The sequence below is a fragment of the Electrophorus electricus genome, chromosome 9 (assembly GCF_041902795.1).
Source record: "Electrophorus electricus isolate QZ-2024a chromosome 9, ASM4190279v1, whole genome shotgun sequence".
Lineage (NCBI taxonomy): Eukaryota > Metazoa > Chordata > Actinopteri > Gymnotiformes > Gymnotidae > Electrophorus > Electrophorus electricus.
In genome coordinates, this window is record NC_137505.1 from 9,455,316 (window position 1) to 9,471,147 (window position 15,832).

The window sequence follows — 15,832 nt, forward strand, 5'->3', positions numbered from 1 at the left end:
AGTCATGTATAAATATTTAACCAAAAAATGCAGATTGACAAGTGTTCAGTAAAATGATAATAATAAACAACTGAACTATGAGCATTTGCTGTTTTTGGCTTTATTGTGGATGCAAGTCCCATGTTTCATGCAATATGGTAGCAAATGCCCTTAAATTATAGCTGACATTTCTGTATTTTAATCTAACAGTTGCTGTTCAGATTAAATTCAGTGTATTAGAGTTGAATATGAAAACACCAAAAACTGTCTATACATGTTAACTTAAAAATTGAACTGTACATGTGAGACTGTTATTTTACTCTTTACCATCTTTACAAAATCACACAGTGCAAAGTTAATTTAAGAGTTAGTGTTTAGTAGGAACTCCTCCCTTATAAATCAGCCAGATATTATTATGGCACTCACACAAAGGCACTGTGTCCTGAATGGTGAATGGGCATGACATCAGCATATGCCTCTTCCAGGGAGAGCAGGACATTGCTGGTCCTCTGACCCCCATGGGCCAGTGCAAGGAGTCGGAGAAGATCTCTGTAGGCATCTGGCCCTGCTACAACATCCACCACCCTCTCCTTCTCCAGCAACTCAGTCTTCAGTCTCTCTGCCATGCAACCTACAAGAGAGCAAGCACACATATGCGTATACGGGCGCGTGAACCCACACACAAACATACATGCGCACACACGAACATTTCAGACTGAGAGATACATTTGAACGTGAATGAAGAACTATGGTGAAGTGAGAAGTTACCCAGGACTCCTATCTTTAATGGAGTGCTGCTCTTTAGATGCTTCTTTTTCAGAACTGCTGGATGTTTGAGTCTGTTCCAGATGGTCTGCTCTGCCTTTTCCCTGTCACAATGATTTTTATTTTTTCCAACAGAAAATAGCATTACATCCAAGCAAAAAATGTCACTGAAGTCAAGGACTGCTGTCAAGTTGCACAAGATTGGCAACGTATAGATTCACTGTGTAAAATACAAACAGAAATAGGCTTTTCCTACCTTATGGAGCATGTGACAAGAAGCACCACATCTGCCTGTATAAAAAAAGAAAAATTAGGAAAGATGAGAATGAAAGCTTTCCAATAAAGGAAGCGCTGTGTTTATCAAGGGTCAAAGGTCAAGGCATTGACACTTACCTCTGATAGTTCGTGGGTCCGAACATATCCACCCTTCTGAAGAATGGACCACGCAATTTCAGTGTCGTTGACGTTCATCTGACAGCCGTATGTTTCGAAATACACTGCAAGATGTAAACACCAAAATAAAATTGGCAACGACTACCGGCATACTGACACATGGGAATTAAAATCCTAAAGCCTGAACTATCATGGCAACAAATGCAGTTACATACCTTTCCGTAGCTGCGCCAGACCACTTTCTTCAGGAAGATACGATTCCTCATGTTCCTGTTGCGTCTCAGTTGAACTTTTGCCTGAAGAACTCTTAATGACGACAGCTTGGTCTTAAATGTGCTCACTCTCGTCTCATCAGTCTCATTAGTAGGAGTGCTAGACAGAGACACTGAGCAATAACCTCTGCATTTGTCGGCGAGTCGAGATAAACACTTTTGAACAGAAAACACTAGAAGTCTAAGCCTGCGGGCAGACATCATGTCTAAACGGGAGATTCGGCTACAAAGCCATGAACAAGACAAGAAACTCAATTTAACTTTAAAAGTAACGTTAGCTAAGGCTAAGTGCTAACTTAGCAATGGTGCTGTGGTTTGCGCAGAACAATTTTATATACAAAAGTATATTATCAGCGAGCTAACAAATCTGTACAAGCAGCCAATAAATATAAAAATATCTGTAGCTTAGTTAGGTAACCTAATAATTCAGCTGTAACATACACTCAGGTATGACCCCACACGGTTAACATTGACATGCAGTTTTGTAATTTTCAAAATAACGGTTTCATTAAAACGTAACAGTGATACTCGTGTTTCAGTTCTAAGACAAGTAAACGGTGTAACTTGGGAGGGAGATCAATCGCAAAAATATCGATTTACGTTTTTTAATTCATATTTTTGTAATTAATATTTTTAATTAATATTTTTTTAATTAATAGTTTTGTGAAATCTTATATTTAACATAAACGGCTACTTTTATTTTGCAAGTGTTTACTTGTTAGTCATAAGTAGTGTTTTGTGAGATGATTGTTCGTTTTCACACATGGCTCTCTGTCCCTCACCTACTCTGATCTAATGACGAATGCGTAATTTATTTTATAAGTGGACTTCACACTTCGTTCTGTTACCTAAGGGTCAGTACAACATACTCGTTTAAATGTGCTGATACAAAGATTGTGAAACAATTAATGTTTTTAATTAACTGATTAAAGTTTTACTCTGAATGAACACATTTTACGAATATATAGGAATGTTAACCTTATTACATTGTCTTTGATGAGGAAATGGGTATTTTGGATGTTTTAACCTTTTAAACATGTTTTAACCTTTTAAACTTTTAAATATTACCGTAAGGTTGTAAATACGTTCATTAATATTTTAGGTATTTTGATTATTCATTTTGCAATTTTGATTAAAAATAAATAAATAAATAAAATTAAAAATCAAGTTATTTAAACATGTCCAAGAATTGCTGTCCACTCTCTCATCTTTGGATAACCATCTTGGTAAAAATGCGACCTTTGACATCAGTGACCTCACAACTTTAAAAAAGGTCTATCTTCATTCGCCTAAAGGCATAAACTGCATGCTCCTATAGTATGTCAGTTCATTTGAATTTCTCACTTTGTCCCCATACTCAGATGAGTTAAAGCTAAAAATGTCCACCCCATTGTGATGAAATATTGAGTTAATAAACATTATTTTAGAATATCAAAATATATGTTTGAAATGCTAACTTTAGCTAAAATTGTCCACCTGCTGACATGACAGTTGCACAATACAGTGAACATATACTTGCATATACCTTCTTTGCTGTTTTCTTGTTGTTTTGTTTTAAGTAATATTTCCTAATAACTATTAAACTATTGATGTTCAGCTACGACAGGAGCTGAAGTAGCAAAGAGGAAAAGGTCCAGGTGAGATGCAGACCCTTGGAGGAAAGAGACAATTACCTGTGAAATTAGAGAGAGAGAAAGCGCTGTAGAAAAGGTGAGGAGATTTTAACAAAAAAGGGAATTCATGACTGAAAAAGAAAGGTATGCCAAAAAAAAAACCCAAAACAAAACAGAGTCGAGAAAGGAATAGTTGCCATGACAACTAAACATTCTTGAAGAGCTATAAACTGTGTTATCAAGGTGTATTTTAAATGTTCATAACTTTGCTTTTAATGGCTTTAAACGTTATATATAGCTTAGAAGTATGTAGAGGTTGGAGGAATATGTGTGGCTATATTTGGGCTATTTCTTCTGTTTGGGTATGAGTGGTTTGTAGCATTTAGCATTGGACATTGAGAGTGCTGAAAAGTCTAAATGTGTCTGTGAAAGCTTTAGAAGTATAAAGTGATTGATTTTTAAATTAGTAATGAAAATGCTGAGGTAATAAAATGATATTGTAAGCAGAAAAGTATGGATGGTCCCGAATAAACTGGTTTCATGCAGGAAAGACCAGTGTAGGCTTCAGCATAAATCTTCAGGAGGCCTCTTTGAAAAAGCCTCTAGGGGATTCCGTTGAAGGGAGAGCCTTGGTTCAAGGATGGGACATCCCGGCCAAGCACTGGAAGAAACAATATGGAGATCACCAAAAGAAACAATATGGGCATCCGGTGATATAGAATAGGATCGTCTTTTAAAAAAATAGAAGTAGTTCAGGTTGAACATAATAGTACCAAGAACTTGTTGGTGTAACTATTAAATATCAATTAGCATATATTGAATAATGTATGGTTTGAACATAATAGTGGAAACCTGGACAAGTATTATGAAAAAATAAAAATGGTTATGCAAGTGTCCTTGAAGCGTTTGGTTACTATCTGATGGATTAAAATAGGTTTGTTGGTAGCAAAGACATCACTAAAGTGTACAGAGCAAAGGTACTCCAGGACCAGGATGGGTAAGTAGCAGCTTGATCAATGGACTCTTCTGTGAGACGTAACAGGGCGTCGGTCTTAAATGTAATGTTAGATCAAGTGAAAAACTTTAGTGGATTGAAATACAGATAAATAAATCCACCAAAAGTGCACCTGCATCATTGGTAAAAAGTTGTTCTGCTAGTTGTCTGATTTTGTTCCAGTAATCTAATGCTTCCTGTGGACTAGGTGGTTCAAGATTATATTGGTGTTTGCTTTATTTCTGTGATCTTTTTAACCATAGTCTGCTTGTTTATACTGTCTACCAAATATTGAGTAGTGAAACACTGACACAATCCCTTTTGGCGTCAGACATTTGTAATAATTTCAATAATCTACACTTGTAAATCAAGAGGGCAGCACCATTTTAAAGTCTAGTTTCCTTTCTCTGTATCACTTTCTGGAATTTTTCCGTCTGTGTTTTTATTAAAGTTAAAAATGGAAAGGGTATTAAAACTCCCTTTCACTGACATCTCTTCCACTGAACTTGTAGAGAAAGTGATGATATGAAGATGATTATGTTTATCGCTTTCACTCAGAGATCATTGTCTGAGGGTCATGTTGTACAGTTCACGATGCCCCGGGTTGCAATCAGGAGGTTTGACAGTGATGTGCCACAGTTGTCTGTGGTGTTCTATATGATCATCACAGAACATCACACATAACTGGTCAAATTGTATCTCGAGTAGTATATTTGTGTATTATACTATATATTAGCAGCATATCTTTATGATGCAATTAAAAACATTCCCCATCCCCCTGAATACCAATCATATTACATATCTGGGTACTAAATTCTCTTCCCAGTTGTCTGTTATTCAAAATAAATAGTCATCCAATTATTAAAACAATAAGCGACAAACTTCATTGATGGACAAATTTGCCCCTTATGCTCTTCGGACAAACTGCAATAATTAAAATGAGAATATTACCTAAACGAAATTGTTTGTTTTCAATTATTCCAGTGCCACCAACCTGTCTAAAATCTTTGGACAACATCATAACTTGATTCTACTGGAAAAATAAATCACATAGAATCAAACTCACAACATTACAGAACTGTAGTTGATTATTGCAAATCAACTACAATATGGAATAAAATGGATAAAACCTAGTATATCAGACAGAATATGGATAGACATAGAGCAAACATTATGCAAAGATCTAAAAGTCAGACTTACCATTTATCAGTCAAATCAATTAAAGAACATTCATGATCAACAATTTGTGGGTGGCCATGATACTAACAGCCTGGTGGAAATTCCACAAGATATCAAACTCCACACTAACATAAACATAACACTGCTTTCATGTCACTTCCACAAGTAGCCCAAACATAAGATATAGAAAGCAGGTAAGAGCAACTATCAGTTCAGAGACATTAAACTCACGTGCATCCATATCAGTATTATAAACATTCCTAATACAAAAAAACTATCACATAAGATATACAAAATAATAATGAAATCAAATCGCATAATTACTCTCCCATCGAGACAATGGGAGGAAGATTTATTACTAACCCCTGACGCCACAGTCTGGATTAAAATGTATAATAATAATTACCACATGACAGCAACACTAACCTACAATGCATTCAGTACAAAATAATACATAGATTACATTATACTACACATTGGATGTTTAAAATTGGTTTCACAAGCTCAGCAATCTGTACATACTTTACTCCAAACACAGCTGACGATTACAATCACATCGTGTGGCAGAGCACACCTATCAAGTAATTTTGGCAATAGGTCATCACACACATGTCCCATGATTTAAATAACCCTATCCATCCAACACCATCTTTATGTCTCCTAGGAGACATGTCATCAACCAATGTGTCAATAGAAAAAAAACAGGATAATATATATATAACATTATTAATTGCAAAAACAAACATACTCATGAATTGGAAAACAAAAAATAATATTAGTGTCACCGAATGGAAAAATCTATTGATAGACTACATATCAATGGAAAAAAATCTCAGAATGAATCAATAAGAACCAATAACCTAGACTGGACTCCTTTGATAAAAAGTTTACAGAGCTAATCCATAATTGATAAATATCCCAATCTAGTACGTGTACATATACAGTGCACTCGCACATAGCCTCTCTCTCTCTCACACACACACACACACAGGCAGACGCACACAAGCAGTCACACACGAACACACACACACACACACACGCACACACACACATTCCCGTAATGGTGCAGGTGGCTAATACTTAAAATACTCTATCTGCATTTCCCGTTTGTCTGTTTCGTCTCTGTTCGTCTTATTTTTCCTCTCTCCCCTATTCCCGTTTCCCCCACGTTATTTATGTCTGTTCATACGTTTTATACACCCGATATAGTTGGACACAGTGAGAAGTTAGAAATAAATAATGAATAAATAATAAAGTTCTAAAGGTCCTCCGATGGGCGGAAATCAATTGATATATTTATTTCTCCAGATTTCTAACTCGGAGAGAAAAAGACGTCCTTTTACAAATCGCACCTCGTTGTGGAACTCTACTAAGGTTTACAATCCAGGCGATGATTTTTAACCTCAAAGAACATAGGCCTGCTCCAAGGCAAACTGATTTCATCCCATTAATTAACTTTAATGCGATGTTTTTTGCCGAGCATTAGGCTAAAGAAAATGAATGTTGCTGCGTTTATCAAACTAAAAGTATTTATTCTGAGCCATGCGGTAAATGATTCAGTGTGAGCAGCATATGGACGATTTTTGGAAAATGCTGTGACTAGGTAATATTTTGAAATATAAGGCGTTGTTAAAGCCTCTCATTCACGCTATTAACGTTATAAGTTAAAATAATTGAATAATTCATAAATAAATAAATAGCGTTTGTATAATATTTAAAAATAAACATTTACGTAAAAGCACTCTTACGTAACAACCAAGTTGTCATGTATTTGAATCTAAAGCTAAAGTGTTGCTTTGATCGCTTTGGTCGGTCGACACTTGCCTGGCTCTGTTGAATTGCTGTTTCAAACTGTTTTATAATTCGTGCAGTTAGATCATTTGGTTAAATCATTTACGATTTTATTTTATTCATTTACTACTTTCGACTACGATTTCCAGAAAGGTTGACCGACGATCCTCACGAAAATGAATCCAAGTGCTCCAAGTTCGCCGATGACTTCGTTGTACGTGGGTGACCTTCATCCAGACGTTACCGAGGCCATGCTATACGAGAAATTCAGTCCTGCTGGCGCAATAGTCTCCGTACGGATTTGCAGGGACGCGATGACCCTCCGCTCACTTGGATACGCATACGTGAACTTTCAGCAGCAGGCAGATGCTGAGCGTGCTTTGGACACTATGAACTTTAACATCATCAAAGGCAGACCTGTGCGAATTATGTGGTCCCAGAGAGACCCCTCTCTGAGGAAGAGTGGAGTTGGCAACATCTTCATCAAGAACCTTGACAAGTCTATTGACAGCGAAGCTCTTTACGACACATTCTCTGCCTTTGGGAACATCCTTTCCAGCAAGGTGGTGTGTGACGAGAATGGCTCTAAGGGCTACGGCTTTGTGCACTTTGAGACCCGTGAGGCTGCGGAGAGAGCAATTGAGAGACTTAATGGCATGTTGCTCAATGACCGCAAAGTGTTCATTGGCCACTTCAAGTCTCGCAAGGAGCGAGAGGCTGAGATGGGGGCCAGGGCCAAAAAGTTCACCAATGTGTACGTCAAGAACTTTGGAGAGGACATGGACGACGACAAGCTGAAGGAGATCTTCAGCAAGTTTGGCCAAACGCTGAGCACTCGCGTCATGACCGACGAGAGCGGCAAGTCCAAGGGCTTTGGCTTTGTGAACTTCGAGAGGCACGAGGATGCCCAGAGGGCTGTGGATGAGATAAATGGGAAAGAGCTGAATGGGAAGAAGGTGTATGTGGGTTATGCCCAGAAGAAAGGCGAGAGGCAGACAGGGCTGAAACGAAAGTTTGAGCAGATGAAGCAGGACGGTATGACTCGCTACCAGGGAGACAACCTGTACGTCAAGAACCTAGACGACGGTCTGGACGACGCGCGTCTACGTAAGGAGTTCTCTCCGTTCGGGACCATCACAAGTGCCAAGGTGATGATGGAGGGCGGCCGCTCCAAAGGGTTCGGCTTCGTGTGTTTCTCCTCGCCGGAGGAGGCCGCCACGGCCATGACGGAGATGAATGGGCGCGTTGTAGGCACCAAGCCGCTGTACGTGGCTCTGGCGCAGCGCAAGGAGGAGCGGCAGGCCCACCTCTCCAACAAGTACATGAAGCGCACGGCCAGCGTGAGTGCCTTGCCCAACCTCGTGCTCAACCCCTACCAGCCTGCCCCGCCCTCCGGCTACAACATGGAAGCCATTCCACAAGCTCAGAACTGGCCTGCCTACTGCGCAAGCAGCCAGCTGGCACAACTCCTCCCCAGCCCTTGCTGGGCCATGCAGTGCGTCCACCCACAGCAAGTCCAGGATATGCCGAGTGCCATCGGTCCAGCCGCATCCTGCCCGCAGGCCTTCAGCGCCATCCGACCAACCACCGCCTGCCAGGTCCCACGCACGATGGCCTATCAGACCATGGCATCTGAGGCTCCGGGGACAGGGATGGCCAGCGCGGAAGCTGCCAACAAGGCGTCGCTGGTGAGAGCAGTACCACAGTACAAAACCACCTCAGGCGTTCACAGCCCACAGCAACACCTGGGCACACAGCCCTTAGATATAAATCTCGAACTTACCATTTATCAGTCAAATCAATTATAAAACATTTATGTTTCTCAACCCACAGCAGCACCTGGGGGCAGAGCTCCAGGTGCCCGTGCAGCTGGCTGCGGTCCATGTGCAGGGTCAGGAACCTCTCAGTGCCTCCATGCTGGCTGCTGCACCTCCACAGGAGCAGAAGCAGATACTGGGTGAGCGTCTGTTTCCCCTGATCCAGAACATGCAGCCCACCCTTGCAGGGAAGATCACGGGTCTGTTCGTGGAACTGGACAACTCGGAGCTACTGCATATGCTGGAGTCTCCTGAGTCTCTGCACCCTAAGGTGGATGAGGCAGTCGCTGTGCTCCAGGACCAGTGCGCGCAGGAAGCCGCTCAAAAACTTTAACCAGTGCTGCGCTTCTGGCTGTCTAATGGAAGAATAAGCAGTAAAAAAAATTAACATTTTAACTGAAAAAAATAAACATTGAAACTGAAATGCATTGAACATTGAAATATTTTTGCCATGTCTGTAGACATCAAGCCTGTAAGGGTTGGCACCAGGCCGAGGCCCCCTCGACCAGAGGGAGGCGTCGAGTCAACCACGCCACTGATCAGGATCAACACCCAACAGCTGGGCTAGACCTTATATAAGCCCAGTGACCCAATCATTCAGTGCTGGGTTTTTGATAAAGTTTTGAGCCAAGCTCCTAGCCGGTAACTCTGGGTATTGAGGTCTGTGAGCCCTTGTGCTATGCCTCTTTTCTGTTCTGCGAGGGTGTCAGTGTTTTTACACGTCCCCTCCCTTCTCCAGTTTTCCCCTCTCGAGTCTGTCTCTCTCCTGAGGCTTCCCTTAGCCATTCAAGTTTCTCCGTTTTCTGGTTTTGTTTGGGAGCTTTTAGTTCGAGTTTTCCCCAGTGCATCGGGGTTGCCATTTCTTTCCGTGGCGTTCTTTGTTCTCCCCTTTTCCACGCTCACCGAGGTGTTTCGTTTTTTCCTCTTGTTTTGCTTGATCCAAGCTCTAACTGTTCTGCACACGAGCCCACCATTGTTAGAGTGTGGCTGCTTACCCAGTAAGCTATTGGTGTCCTCACCTAGCTGACCTGGATTCAAAACCACCTTACAAAGTCCAGGCCTTGGTTATTCTAAGCTTAAAATGAAAACGACAGAAAAAGGTAAAATCATTTCAAGTTTGGTTTATTTGTCGCATACATAGTCATACACAGTATAACTCACAGTGAAATGGTTGAGTGCTCTGTCCAATCTGAGGAAAAAGAAAAACAGGGGTGCATAGAGAAATATATTCTATATATATACAAAAATATATTAATAGTGCATGTACAATATATATATATATATATATATATATATATATTATGTTTATATGTACAATGTATATATGGATATTTATATATGTATGTACAGAATGTACAGTCCCATCTTGCAATTGGCATATTTACAGTTATATGTTACATGGTGGTAATTGAACATATTACAGTTATATTGAACATATTACAGTTATTTCTATTACATATTACAGATTTTGACATGAACAGCTGATCATTTTTTTGTTTTTATTCCTCTTAAAGTTTGAATGTTCAGATTGTCAGTTCTTACAGGTCATAGCTGATCATTAGATAAGTGTATTGGGTTGCATTAATATAAATGTAAAGATCAAAAAAACAAAACCCCACAGTGTAGCTTAAAATAGAGAATAATTCTGTAATATTCCTTTATGTACAACACAATTTCAAATGACCTTATTAACAAACCAGTAAAGACAGGACGAGAAGCAAAGGTCACTTACACGTATTAAATCTTGAAGCAAACAAACTGCAGCTGCAAGTGCCACACTGCCATCCAGCTCTCTGGTCTGGCGACGGTCATATTACAGGAGCAACGAGAGGCTGCCAACAGTTTCTTTTAGCTTGTCTACTGAGACGGTGAAACTGGCCAACCAGGTGAAAAGCATTGTGAAGGAGAAACGACTTCGACTGCCGACGTGGGAAAGTAGCAGTCAGAGCAGGTCTATTGGAGCAGTGCGATGGACTCTGCCCAACAATGGGCTGCAAGCCCACATCTCTGCACATAGCAACAGTATGTGGTTCCTAGGTGCCCAGTCGGCTAGTTTTAAAGTTCAATTCAAATATTAAATAAAAATGCAGACTTCAGAATTGGTTAAAGAGCATAACTGTGCACGTACTTTATTGTAGGTTAACATTAACACGCATTATTGAGGCACCCTCTGGAGAATGTCTAAAAATCAGAGAACCCACATTTTCATACATTTTTCAGTAGTGGTTATGTATTCACCCCACATTCCTTTACATATTTGCGTTTGTCTTCACGTCCATTGCATCCAAACCATACATTTGTCAATATATGCAAAGTAATATAAAACACCCACACCAGTTGGAACCTGTTAACACCACATTCCAAGAGATTTCTCTTGACCTTATCCTAAAGAGATGGTCCTGAGCCTGATGGAAATAATATCTCATACTTGTAAGTGTGCTGGAGCCTATCCACCATCCTTTGCAGAAGCCTGCAGAGGCCTTTACAGAGGCCTCTGCCCTGTACACAAATCATTCTGAAAGGACACATACCATTCTGTGATTATGTTATTAATATGTCTAATTCAATGTTAAACCTCTGTTCTCTTTTTATTACCTCAAGCACCAGACCTGAGGAATTTGCACGGTCTCAAGGAGTGCGTGAAGTTTATCGCTCAGTGGAAACAAGAGGTGGAGCATGTCTGTAAGCCTGACGAGGGCGCTGCAGCTGCATCCAGTAGCAGTAATGACTGCGGTGGAACCGTACACCCCCACACTGTTGCCAGCACATTTTTCAGTGGGCCAGCCGTCTCAAAGCTGTTGATACATTGTTCAGTCCACGTGAAGGGCAGCAGGAGAGAGGAAGTGAAGAGAGGACCTAGGCAGTGAAGGAGACCAAGCAGAGAAACACTGAATGGGCTAAAGAACTCCAGACAGTCTCAGAGCGGTGCGGCATGATGAGGGCAGAGTTGGCACAGAATTTCAGGCAGCTGGAGCTTAAGAAGAAGCTGGAACCCATGCTGCCTGTCCTGGACTTCATCGCATGGTCTCTACTCAAACATAACCAGGATGTAGTTTCACAGCTTTGGGTCCTCAGTAAACAGCGATCCTGGAGAACTTCAAAATCCATTCCAAATTCATTGTGGAACTGGATCTGCAGTGCTGTGGATGAGGTCACATTGGACCCCATGACCAAACATGCGTGGCTGCTGCTGTCTGATGACTGTAAGAGGGTTCAGGAGTACCTGACTAAGATGAAAGTTCAGTTCACCTCCCAGCGCTTTGACACTTGGCCCTGTGTGCTGGGCTGGGAGGACTTCTCTTCCAGCTGTCTTTCTATAACTCACAAATCTAGACATTTATTGGAAACGTCCGGGAGAAGCTGTAACCCCTCTTTGTACTGCTAGATGGCCGCACTCTCATGACACTGCACTCATCAAAAGCAGCACCAGAGACGCACTGAGTCGTATTCCCGAACGCACCTCTCAGGCCAGCTTATTTGCACATTTTGTCGTAAAACTTAAGATGTCTGTTTTATTAAATTACCAAAAACTTTTTTTCAAAATCAAAGTATTTGTAGCTACAGAAAAACATGGCTAATCACAAAAATGAGAAATAACGTCACTGATATTTGCAACATGTGTTTCTAACATGCACAGGCTCTTGAGGAGCACCTAAACCCTCACACAGGGGTGTCTGCTTGTCATAGTACTGTAAGGAAGGGCTTTGGCGAAACAGGCCACAGAAAGCAGCATATGAGAATCCACACAGGTGAAGAACCCTTTAGCTGCCCAGTATTTCAGAAGCAGTTTGTGCAGGCGGGTAATGAGCCGCATTCGTACCCATTCATATAGGATGTTGGGAGCAAAACGGTTAAAGACTTGAAAAGTATGTTAACAATCAGTTAACAATCAGATTACTGTTGTTAGGTTGTTAACAATAGAGTAATAAATGGCTAATATGCTTCTTCCCAGTTATGCCTTTGCTTGATCTATTTTGGTCTGATTTGGTGCTTGTCTGGGCAAGTGTGATAAAAAGTATTTTTTCGTTTGTTTTTCATTTAGTTCCTTTTTATATCGTGTTCTGTTCCATTTTATATGTTGTCTATTATCCCTTTAAAGTCTGTCAAATTAAACAAATGTGAAGAAGATTACACTCTGTTCAGATTTGATTGAAAAAGAGACCAACCACTCCCTGCATCTTTCATTTTGCATATACAGTGCATTTGCAGTTAACCGTTTCTTGTTTGTATTAATCGCGTGTGATTCTTGTGAGTGCCGTTAGTGTTCTGTGTTAAATGTTAATAAATGTACGTCCCAGACGTTGGAGTCTGTGCGTCCTGCCCCTCACCCTGCGGCACTCGGGCCACCCCTCGTTACGCTACTGTTGTAACTCAAGAGCGAAGCACCATTTTAAAGTCTGGTTTCCTTTCTCTGTCTCACTTTCTGAAATTTTTATGTCTGTGTTTTTTTAAACTTAAAAATAGAAAGGATATTAAAACTCCCTTTCACTTAATGGCCTCTCATCCAATGAGCTGTTAGAGAAAGTAATGATAGTTAGATGAATATGTTTATAGATTTCACTCCGAGAACGTTGTCTGAGGTTAATATTGTACAGTTCATGATGCCCAGGGTTGCAATCAGCATGTTTAACAGTGATGTGCCACACAGTTGTCTGTGGTGTTCTCTATGACCATCACAGAGCATCACACATAACTGGTAAAATTGTATCTCAATTAGTATATTTGTATATTATACTATTGCAGCAGCATAACTTTATGATGCAATTAAAAAACATTCCCCATCCCTCTGAATGCCAATCACATTACATATCTGGGTATTAGATTCTCTCTGCAGTTGTCAGTTATTCAAATTTAATATCATTCCAGTTTTTAAAACAATAAGTGACAAACTTCATTGATGGACAAATTTGCCCCTTATACTCTTTGGAAGAATTGCAACAATTAAAGTGATAATGCCTAAGATAAACGATTTGTTTTCAATTATTGCTATCCAGCTCCAGCAACCTGGTTTAAACCTTTGGACACCATCATAACTGGAAAAATAAATCACAAAGAATCAAACTCACAATGATACAGAACTGTAGTTGATTATTGCAAATAAACTACAATATGTAATACAATGGATTAAACCCAGTATATCAGACAGAATATGGATAGACATAGAACAAACATTATGCAGAGATATAAAAGTCAGACTTACCATCAAGCAAATCAATTAAAAACATCCATGTTTCAACTGTTTGACAGAGGCCATAACTCTAACAGCCTGGTGGAAATTCCACAAGATAACAAAGAACTATTCATTCTCGTATTTGGAACAATCAAGACTTTACCTTCAACAACAACAAAAATTATTAAACTTTACACCTTGGATAGAAAAAGGCAAACATATTCCTCATAACACTACTTTCATGTCACTTCCACAAGTATCCCAAAAGTATGATATAGTAAGCACCCAAATGACCAGCAACACTAATCTACAATGCATTCACTACAAAATAATGCATGGAGTACATTATACTACACATAAGATGTTTAAAATTGGTTTCATGGACCAGCCCCTTCATACATGAGGTCAATGGTCAAAGCCCGATCTGTACCTCGAGTACTTCGAACCTCAAGTACGGCTCGGCTTGAAATACCTTGCTTCGGGTCTCATGGACGACAAGCATCGAGACTATTTTCTGTCCTGGCTCCAAGATTGTGGAATGAACTCCCGCTTGCTGTCCGGACAGCAGAGTCCTTTGCAGTCTTCAAACCCAGACTGAAGACCCATTTATTTGCAGAATATTTAAAGGACAACTGACACTGCTCCCTTATTGACTGACCAATTTAATACTTATTGTAGGGCATTTATGCTTTTTAACAAACTCTAGCACTTATTGTTTATAGCATTTATCATTGTTTAAGACAGACCTTATGTATTTTGCACTTCTAAGTATTAGCATTTATCCCTGTATTCTACAGTATTCTTGTTCATTGGTATGTTTAATTCTAACCTACTATACTGTACTTGGACATATTCTATGAGTAAATGACAAAGCACTTTTGTAAGTCGCTCTGGATAAGAGCGTCTGCTAAATGCCGTAAATGTAAATGTAATTGTTTCACAAGCTCAGCAATCCTACTTACATACTGTCACGATACGGCCCCTGCTTCCAAACGTCTCCTTGTTTGTATGTGTGTGTGTCAGTTAGGTGAGTAAGGGACTGCAGTGTCCTGGACCTGAATGCCTTTGAGAGGCAGGTGGAGCTGGTCCTCCATGGGGATTCTCCCTTGGGGGGGCTTTCAGAGAAGCGTCGTTGTCCTATGAGGACACTCCCTCCGTGAAGTCTCGCAGCCCCAGAACTTAAAGCGCCTACGCCTAAGCCTCGTAAAGACAAGGAGGCAACGTCACCAGTGCCCACCCCTGAAACGGACAAATCAGCTGGTGCGCTTCCGGACCTGCGGGCGACAAATCGTGAGCAGCCGCCTCCACCCAAGTCATCGAGGGAAGATCCCGCCCAGCCGGTCCAACCCAGCCGAAGATAGGAAGACTGGCTGGAGCGCCTGATGATAACTTCCCTGGACTGTTTAGTAATTCCTTATAGGAAGACTGGCTGGAGCTCCTGATGATAACTTCCCTGGACTGTTTAGTAATTCTTTATGTAGTCCTGATCACATACCTATCCTGATCACCGCACCTATCCCTGTCTCAAATATTGCCCACACCTGAGTCCTATTCCCCTCATTACCAACCCCTTTAATAAGCTTCTCCTCATCGCATACTAGTCGCGAAGTATTGCTTTCCTATACGGCGTACGAGCGTTTCCTCATCCTGTGTGGTTTCCCGGTTATTGACTCCTGCCTGCTTTCTAGACCTCGTCTCCTGCCTGACCCTCTGTCACCTCCTGAACGCCACCCCGTGTACGACCCCGGACCGACCCGACCACGCTTACCTGTCTTACTACACGTATTAGTACGGCTGCTAAAAAAAGACCTCTGCAACCGGACCTATATTTAACAGCATATCAGTAGGATAGTAGTAAT